The sequence below is a fragment of the Chrysemys picta genome, chromosome 6, assembly GCF_011386835.1.
Source record: "Chrysemys picta bellii isolate R12L10 chromosome 6, ASM1138683v2, whole genome shotgun sequence".
NCBI classification, from domain to species: domain Eukaryota; kingdom Metazoa; phylum Chordata; order Testudines; family Emydidae; genus Chrysemys; species Chrysemys picta.
In genome coordinates this window covers 71,820,382-71,829,751 of record NC_088796.1, presented here as the reverse complement: position 1 = coordinate 71,829,751, position 9,370 = coordinate 71,820,382, and the positions used below count along the sequence as shown (strand labels likewise).

General features: G+C 45.5%; 1 long non-coding RNA gene across 1 annotated transcript; it reads left to right on the top strand.

Moving 5' to 3' along the window:
- Positions 1 to 6,247: 6,247 nt before the first annotated feature.
- Positions 6,248 to 8,861, top strand: LOC135972395 (uncharacterized). Its single transcript, XR_010588833.1, has 2 exons — positions 6,248 to 6,387; positions 6,999 to 8,861. It is a non-coding gene; the product is annotated as an uncharacterized LOC135972395 (long non-coding RNA).
- The last annotated feature ends 509 nt before the right edge of the window (positions 8,862 to 9,370 follow it).

Here is a 9,370-nt window from a genome sequence, read left to right as displayed (position 1 = left end):
TAGGTTTTAATGAGTCCATGAATGGGGGGCAGGGTGGTGGCGGCTGTGTGTAAAAAATGTGAGCACTGGGGGGGAAAATTAGCTGGAAAGAAGGGAGCTGTTGATGATGAAGTGGTGGTGGTAGAACTTGGATTTGTTTTGAATGACATAAATATGCCCCAATAACTCTGAGTGCCACGTGTTGAACTCTTTACATTGTGGGGGGACCTTTTTATGGCATAAGTGTGCTGCATATGATGAATTTGGGCCAAGGAACATACTTACAGGGTCTCCTGCATGAGGAATGGCTAAAGGGGTATTTGAATGTGGTTTTCATTTATGGAGCATGGTGATTTATTTTCAATGCAAACATCACTGTACAAGTCACACATTCTCAGCCTTTACCAGTGGGTAATACACAAATGTATTAAGGTTAGGGGAAAGAAGGGATAGGACAGGTTCTTCCTTCTTAATGCCTCCATGTTTAATGCCTTTAAAGCTGCAGTTCTTCTCCCTCCTCCGGTGTCCCATCCCTATGGTTTTGCTGACATAGTAGTGTGCTTTGGAGCTCTCCGTAATAAGATGGTGTAGCTAATTCTCCCTGCACCTGTGTAAGGAACTACACTACAGCTAACCTTTACACTAGTGCTCTTTACCTTCTATCTGTATTCTGAAGGGAATCAACTACCCGGGGACAGGTGAGTGGCCCACACTCCTGCATTCTTGCCAGGGCCGGTGCAGGGAAGTTTCGCGCCCTAGGCAAAACTTCCACCTTGCACCCCCCCAAGCCCTGCGGCAGCTCCCCGCCCTGAGGCGCCCACCCCGTGGCAGCTCCTCCCGCCCCGGGGAGCCGTGCGGCAGCTCCCCACCCCAGCTCACCTCTGCTCTGTCTCCTCCCTGAGCACGCTGCCCCTGCTCTAATTCTCCTCCCCTCCCAGGCTTGCAGCGCCAAACAGCTGATTGGCGCCACAAGCCTGGGAGGCGGGAGAAGTGGAGCAGCAACGGCATGCTCAGGAAGGGGGTATAGCAGAGGTGAGCTGGGGTGGGGAGCCCTGCGGCAACTCCCCCCCCCCCGCCCTAAGGCACACCCCCCCCCCCCCGCAGCAGCTCCCCACCCCCCCCCCCGTCCCAGGGAGCCGTGCGGCAGCTCACCTCTGCTCCGCCTCCTCCCCGAGCACGCTGTCCCCGCTCTAATTCTCCACCCCTCCCAGGCTTGCGGCGCCAAACAGCTGATTGGCGCCACAAGCCTGGGAGGTGGAAGAAGTGGAGCGGCCGCTGTGCTGGGAGAGGGAGTCTGCGCGCTGCCAGCAGCCCAGCCCAGAAATGCTGTAAAAAAAATTTGGGGGCACCGCTTTTTGGCACCCCCAAATCTTGGCGCCTAGGCAACCGCCTAGTTTGCCTTAATGGTAGCACCGGCCCTGATTCTTGCCCTGCCTGAAGCAGCGAGGGGCTGTCTGCACACCCCCTGGCAGCCAGTCTCAGAGCCTCAGTTGACATCCCCATTCGTGTGACCAGATAGCAAGTGTAAAAAATCAGGACAAGGGGTGGGGGGTAATAGGAGCCTATATAAGACTCACTCACTCATGCCCGTCACCCCAACCGGGGTATGGGCCGCCAACCACAGATCTCCAGAGTCCTCTATCCTGGGCCATTTGCTCTAGCTGGTTCCAGGTATAGCCCATTTTAAACTCGTACATGGTCCTCATGTTCCATGTACCGATGGTAATCCTCCTGGTTGCAAGAAGGGTAATCGGCTTAGTGGCTTCCTCACGACTTTCACCACCCAGCGTCATGCGTCTTCAAGTTGAAGACCCTTCTTTTTCCAGGCTAAAAGTCTCTGTTATCTCTATTGTTGGCGTTTCTGTAGCAGGTTAATTTTTTTACGGGGTGGGGTTGCTAGCCCCACGCCCAACCCTCCTCCTTTATCCTGACTTGGGACAGGCAGATGGCCCCAAAGGACCTCTCTGGTGGAGTTCCTATATAAGAAAAAGCCCCCAAAATTGGGACTGTCCCTATAAAATCGGGACATCTGGTCACCCTACTTCCCATGTTCACACAAGAGTACTGAAAAAAGCTGTATAAACGTTGTGGCTTGGGCAGGAGTTGAGGCTCTGAAGCTCCTCCCATTCCTAGGCTGCCACTCACTGTGGAGACATACCTTGAGAGGCCAGAAGGAAATCAGTTGGTGATAGAGAATGGGGCTTTCATTGCTAAGGCTGCTAGATAGGTTTGTTTAAATAAAAAAAGAGTTGGGGGCAGGGAACATCCCTATGGTGAAGGGAAGCCTGTGCTTGACAATAAATTGGGGTTTTTGTCCATGAAGAGCTAATCCGTGTTGAACCCTGTAACACTGCCAAGATGAGTGAGACACAGACAGCGTGCAGGTGCTAGCCCCAGTAAATGGAAACTCCCCAGTGGCGGGGTTGGTGATCCTATGTCCTGATATTTTTATTTACAAACCTACGTTAAAACATTATTTTGACATAGCAGTGAGGCTATATTTAAGTTTTTCTTGTAGCCCAATCCTTTCCCTTCTGCATCCATGTCTCTGCCACACCACCCACTCCTTCCCCACAATCACAACATGCATACTATGCAGGTTTTGCAAAATGCAGCCTTTCTTCTAGGAAAGAGCGTCCAGCGTGTGGCTGTGTAATTTTATGGCAGATTCACAAAAGGGTACTCTGATATTAAAGTGACAAGGAAAACCAGGATCAGCAGAATAAAGCCAGGATAGAACTTTAGAAGGATTTTATTTTTAATCACCTAGTCCTAAATTTAGCGAAAGCAAAAGTGAATGGTTCTTATGTCTGACTGTGGTTCCGAGACAACTAAGTAAACTGGAAAATTTTTTAAATGACAGGCTTAGTTCAGCTAATTTAAAGGTGTTATGTTAGATACAGCCCTGCCTTTACATGCATTTAAAATAACCTTTATTTTAGCAAAAACCTCCCTTAAATTGTGATTTTTGTCTTACAAAAATAAAGCAATTTAAAATAACTTCTTACTCTTGCCATGACACTCCATGTTGACTGTTACATATTTTAAAAAACAATAATAAACCCCCTTGAAATGTAAACTCTCATTGTGGATGATCATCAATGTTTAAAGGCCAGATAATCTTATCTTTGTCATTTACTGTGGGTGCTTGGTCTGTCTATTCCTATACTCAGTATTTTTTAAGCTGGTCTAATTGCTGGTGGGGGTGTTCTTGCTTGGGTTTTTTTTATGCACTACTGTACTAAATGGCATCTAGGAATGAATATGTGAGTCGTATTACAAATGGGAGGGAGATGGTTTAGAAAAAAGCAACCATCTTAAAAGTACAGTGTACAGCCTGAGCGTACAGACATGAGAGCAAGTTAATCTCCTGAGGATCCGAGGCATGCAGGCTGTGCAGCATCCTCCCTAAATAGCCTCTCAAATATGCAGTTGCCCAGTGGGGCCAGAGACAGGCTGTGTCAAGAGCTGAATCTGTAGGAGGATTTTAATTCTAGTCCCAAGGCTTTCCTTTATCCACAGAGCTACAACAGGGTGGCGGTAACATTTGGCCCAGGGTTGCCTTTCAGTTTGCTATATTGAGACAGTAATGGACCACACAAACTATTAACACTACCAGGCTTGAAGTTCCTCTTTGCCTGCTGTTCCTCGCTGATGACTCCGTGCCTGGAGGATTTGTTTTCATTGTAACTCCACTAGCAAACCACTTCTATTCACGGAGCAAGGGAGCTAAAGTACAAGCAAAACCTGTAGTGTGATTGTGGACTGACTTTTTAAAAAAAAAAAGTACAGTTCTCTTACAACTATGGGACAATTTGCCAGTGTACCACACCCTCCCCCATCACACCATTTGTGAACCCCGCATTTGAGCTGGTTGGGAATTTTTGTATGCCAATTTTTCAAAAGCAAATGTTTGTGGGAACATGTCAGTGTTGATTGAACTGTCTCAGGTCCAGGATGGAATTCCTTGTGACAGAGTGCAGCCACCGAAGGTAGTCAGGAGCCCAGTGGTTAGGGACATCCCCTAGATGTGGGAGACCTAGGTTCAAGTCACAAAATCAGGGTGTTGAACCTGCTTTTTCTACAGCCCGTGTGAGGGCCCTAACCATCAGACTATCCTTGGGTGGTGGGCGCCTCACTGGAGCTCTCCTGAGCACACTCCCACAAACTGTGCTGGGTAGTTTGTTCCTACTAAAACACAGAATCCAAGGGCACATTAGGGCCAGCCATAAATCTGGCTAGGGGGCTCCTGTATAAAATATTAGGTAGGGTCCTAGCCACTTCACTCTTCTGCTATGCCTGTATGCCACTAATTGTCCATTGCTATGACAATTCCCTAGCAATCTCCTCCCTGCAACTCCTCTCCAGGTGGTAGCATGCCCTCGTGCCTACCTGTGGAATGCTGCTGGAGACCAACAGTTCCCACAGTTTCCCTTCTAAAAAAGGAAACAAAATTCTACAGCAGCTGTTGAGCAGATACCAAGTCTGGCCTGGATTCCCCTCTCGCTCATTCCATCTAGCCAGTCTGCTCTCGCTGCAGCTGGAACAGCTTTGCTAGGCGTCTGGGCTGATGCCATCCTGTGTGGCAACTTGAAGCAAATGGGCAGGTGAAGGAAGGGTTTTTTTCCCCATCAGAAGCAAGTGTCCTGATCACACTGGCTGTACTAAAAAGCTTCTTTGTCACATAGCACTGGCAGAAAAAGTTTCAGACACTGCATAGGAAATTTTGCCTTAATGACAAGAGCCTCCACTGAGATATGTAGGCCAGGTCTGCACTAGAAACTTTTGCTTTATGATTTTTTGCAACATTTCTATACTGGAAAAAAGCCTTAGTGTGGATGCAGTTATAACACCACAAAAGAGCTTTAGCCAGTATAGCTTATTTCAGTAACTGAACTGGTATAAGCTATACCAGCATAATCTTCTTTCTTCTTCTTTTTTCTTCTTCTGACATAAACTGTCTACACTAAGAGGCTTTTCCAACACAGCTACCCTGGAAAATCTTTTCTAGCATAGTCTAGGCCTGCGTAGAACACACCGCTAACATTCTGGTCCTTTAATGTTCACCTTAGTTTGCATTTGAAGCCCAGCACTTTGTCACTACTATTCAAAAACTGTACATTGTAAAAATGTCACTGACTATCAAGCAAGAGAAGCGTCTTTGCTGTTTTTTGTCCCATTCTTTAACCAATTTTAACTGCTTTGTTTTTGTGTGGTGCTATGAGTGCCCTGAAGGAACAAACCCATGCGGAGCAGTTAATGAGTCTGACCCGCACACAATCAGAAGTAACACCACTGAGCTTAGTGGAGTTACCCTAGAGTCAGCCTGAGGTAAGTCAGAGGAAAATCAGCCCCATTAAATCTGGCTCACTTGTCAGGCAAAGTTTTGTACAGGCGTTGGAAGGAAAGTTGATGGCAGAAGAACACGAGGAAGAAAAAAAAAGATCTTGGGTGGAGCAAAAGGACTGTTCAGCCACAAAGAGCGTAGCAGAAGATCGCACAGAATGGGCTACTATGATTGCAAACCTCCAGTAATGGAGATGCCTCATAAGAATATAGTCTGCCCAGTTTTATTCAATTAATATTTTTAAAAGCCCTGTATACCTGATTTTCCCTTTATACTGTCAGACTTTATAACCTAAAGCTGCCACATAAAATGGTTACATATTCATAGTATGCATGGTTACATGCTTCGGCTGGTTCCTTATAAATATATAATGGCATATTGAAAATACTGCATGAAATATTAATAGCAGTCTACATACTTAACCCATATTTCTGAAATGAACTTGTTCCCAGGGGCATGTGATACAGCACAGCAATGTCACGTGAGACAGTCTCAGAGGAAACCACAGACCATGCTTCAGTGAAGGAAAGGAGCAGCCTTTACAGTGAATTTCCTTTTCTTTTGCATCTCTAAGGTTGGAAGCCTAGAAATGGACCAAGATCAGAACAATGGATCCAGATGGTCAAAATGATCTGGATCCAAGGTTCATGGCTGACCGTTATCTAGAATAGGTTGAACCAAAATTCTGGATCCTGATGTTAGTTTTGCAGCACAAGTCCATCTTTGCTTTGAACATGTGTAAATCAGGATGGGGAGAGGAGGTGTCAGAGACTAGGTATAAGAATGTTCATGTCTAAACAGGAAACATTTATTTCTATAATGTGCCACCAGTAATATGAGGGGGTAGAAAGCACCACTGCTTATTATTATTAGCAGTACATTAGTATTACATGAACTGGAGTCCTCATTTCCAATGTTTAATGTTCTTGCTCTTTTTGCCAGTTTCCATCAGGGTGAAATTATGGGTATGTCTATGCTTACGCCGATGTATAGAATACAGACACTGCACTTCCGGTTAGCCTGGGTGTAAATAACCGAGTAGACAGTGAGGCGTGGCTTAGGTGAGTAAAGTAGCATGTCCTACACACATGAACCCCCACTCGCCTATCTACATGCCCAAGCAGTGCCTTCCACATCTACGTTGCTATTTTTAGCAGTGTAGTGTCCAGCTGCCTCACCCCAACACAACCTTTCCGCACTGCTGGAGCCTTTCACTGAAGCGTGTAGCTACACTTATAGTGTCCGTACTCTACATGTCATGGCAAGTGTAGACCTAGCCTACAAAAAATAAGCTCTTACTGCCTTCCATGGTAATTGATGTTGAAGGTTAGTTCGAGTTTGGTCCCAGGTATCCTTCTGGTTGAAACTTGCTTAGTGTCCACACATGACATACCTTCAGAAGCTGTTTGAAGTGTGTTCAACAACTGATGGCAGGTCTTGCTCATGGTCTAGACTCAACTCTGGGTGGTGATGCGACAAGTGGCTCTACTTGGCTTTCTTCTCACTATGGATGGGAAGTCCAACCCATGTCAACTGACTTGATTTAGCTGTATCCCCCATCTGTACAATATATACACATGGCATGTGACCTGCAGAAACAGGAAGTATCTACTGGTATTTATTAAGTAGACACTACATGTAGCTTATTGTCAGCATTCACTTCTCTTTGCAGCTGATCTGAACTGGACTGAACAGTGGAGCCAACTGACCCAAGATCAAAAGAAAGCCCCTAACTGTGCTATGAAGCAATATGATATCCACAGTCAGTGAGCCTATAAGCAGATTTTTAGATAAACTCCCCAAACCACACATTGCAAGATGTGCCAAGCACTCCTGGGAGAAGATTAAAGCATTGTAGAGTTGGTGCAAGAGATTCCCTGACACACTAATCATGGTTCCACTATAGAAAGATCTTTCTTTATGTCATTAACTGAATGTAATTTGGGGACTTAAAATACCAGCTAAGCTTTCCTGCATACTCAAGAGCTCCCAGCTCTTGACCTATTGTGGGAGTATAGCTGGGAACTGAGGGGATTCACATGTGAATCTACTGAGCTCCAGGACAGGTTGCTGGAGGCCCAAGTGGAACCACAACTGGAAGCAGAAGATGCAACAATGAGGTTGACAGAGAGCACTTGAAGGATGTGGAGCCTGATATTGTGCAGTGTTGTATATTCTCTAAAAAATTCTTGCACCATTTGTGTAGGAGGAGGTGGAGCCTATTATTGCTCTTGTGCTTTTCCCCAAGGGTAGGATGAAGGATTAGAGAGGAATGAGAATGAAAGAGGAGGGAGAGAGGAGGGCAAAGTGGAGTTCTGCATGATCACCTGCTGAAGATTTAAATTACTGTGGAAGTCCAGAAAGGAAGAGAGTGGGGAAATTATCTGCAGCTTCAAGGTGGATGAGAGAAGGGGTCCTTTCAGGACCCCAGTCCTGCTGCCACGGCTGATGTGCCATGTGACTTTGAGTAAAAGTCTGTTTCCTCCTTTGTAAAATGAGGATCAGAGTATCTTACTCACAGACAAGCTGCAACTTGTGAGGCTTAACTGATCTAACTATTTTAGGGTTGTATGCTGTCGCCCATCAACGTAGTGTCTGAGCGCTTTCCCTGTAAAATCAAAGTGCCCAATGGACATCCTTTACTTCATGTTTGGTGTGAAATCTCTGCTTGGAGTTGGGTTCTTGCTTTGGATTTTTTTAGATTTTTAACTAATTTTCTTTTTTTGGAGGAGTGTGGCAGGAGGGGCTTGGGTAGAAGGAGGGTGCCAGTGTTGGGGGTGTGATGTTATTAACATAAACTGTGACCGTATAAATCATTGTTGCAACCACTGTTGCAGCAAATATTGTACAAAGATTGTCATGTAAGGTGTCTATTAAAAGGTTATTATTTGCTGGTTATAATTATGCTATCTGTATGTGTGTATCATTTTTGTAGTTGAAGTTATGAATATTGGCTATGTACATGTATCTCAATGTGTTTGATTCTAAGTAGCATTAGTGAAGCATTTCGTCAGCTTCTTGAGAAATGACTAGTTTCAGTAAGTGCCCAATCAAAAAACACTTAACTGACAATGAACTTTGGGAGACGCCAATCCACATCTGAGCTTTCCTGGGAATGTTCAAACTAACATGTAAACAATGGCGACGGCCTGAAAACTGAGTCATGCATGAACATATGACTTGCCCATGTGACTCCAACCTCCATCTTGCTGCTGTGATTTTCCACAGTAAGAAGAAACAGGGTAAAGAATATAAAAGGCCCTGAAAACCCCTCCACTTTGTTTTCAATCCTGCTTCTGACCTCTGGAGGAACCTTGCTACAAACTGAAGCTCTGAACAAAGGACTGAATGACCCATCCCAGCTGTGGATGTACTCCAGAGACTTGATTTGAACCTGCAGTTTATTCCATCACTGCTAAAAGCCTGAACCAAGAACTTTGCCATTACTGTATGTAACTGATTCCATTTAATCAGTTTTAACTCTCATCTATATTGCTTTCTTTCTATAAATAAACCTTTAGATTTTAGATTCTAAGGGACTGGAAACAGCGTGACTTGTGGGTAAGATCTGACTTGTATATTGACCTGGGTTTGGGGCTTGGTCCTTTGGGATCAGAAGAACCTTTTTTCTTTTACTGGGGCATTGGTTTTTATAACCATTCATCCTCATAACGAGTGGCACTGGTGGTGATACTGGGAAACTGGAGTGTCTAAGGGTATGTCTACACTACGAAATTAGGTCGAATTTATAGAAGCCGGTTTTATAGATATCGGTTTTATACAGTCGATTGTGTGTGTCCCCACATAAAATGCTCTAAGTGCATGAAGCTGGCGGACCGCGTCCACAGTACTGAGGCTAGCGTCGACTTCCGGAGTGTTGCACTGAGGGTAGCTATCCCACAGTTCCCGCAGTCTCCGCCGCCCAATTCTGGGTTGAGATCCCAATGCCTGATGATGCAAAACAGAGTCGCGGGGGGTTCTGGGTACATGCTGTCAGGCCCCTCCCCCTCCGTCAGAGCAACGGCAGACAATCGATTCGCGCCT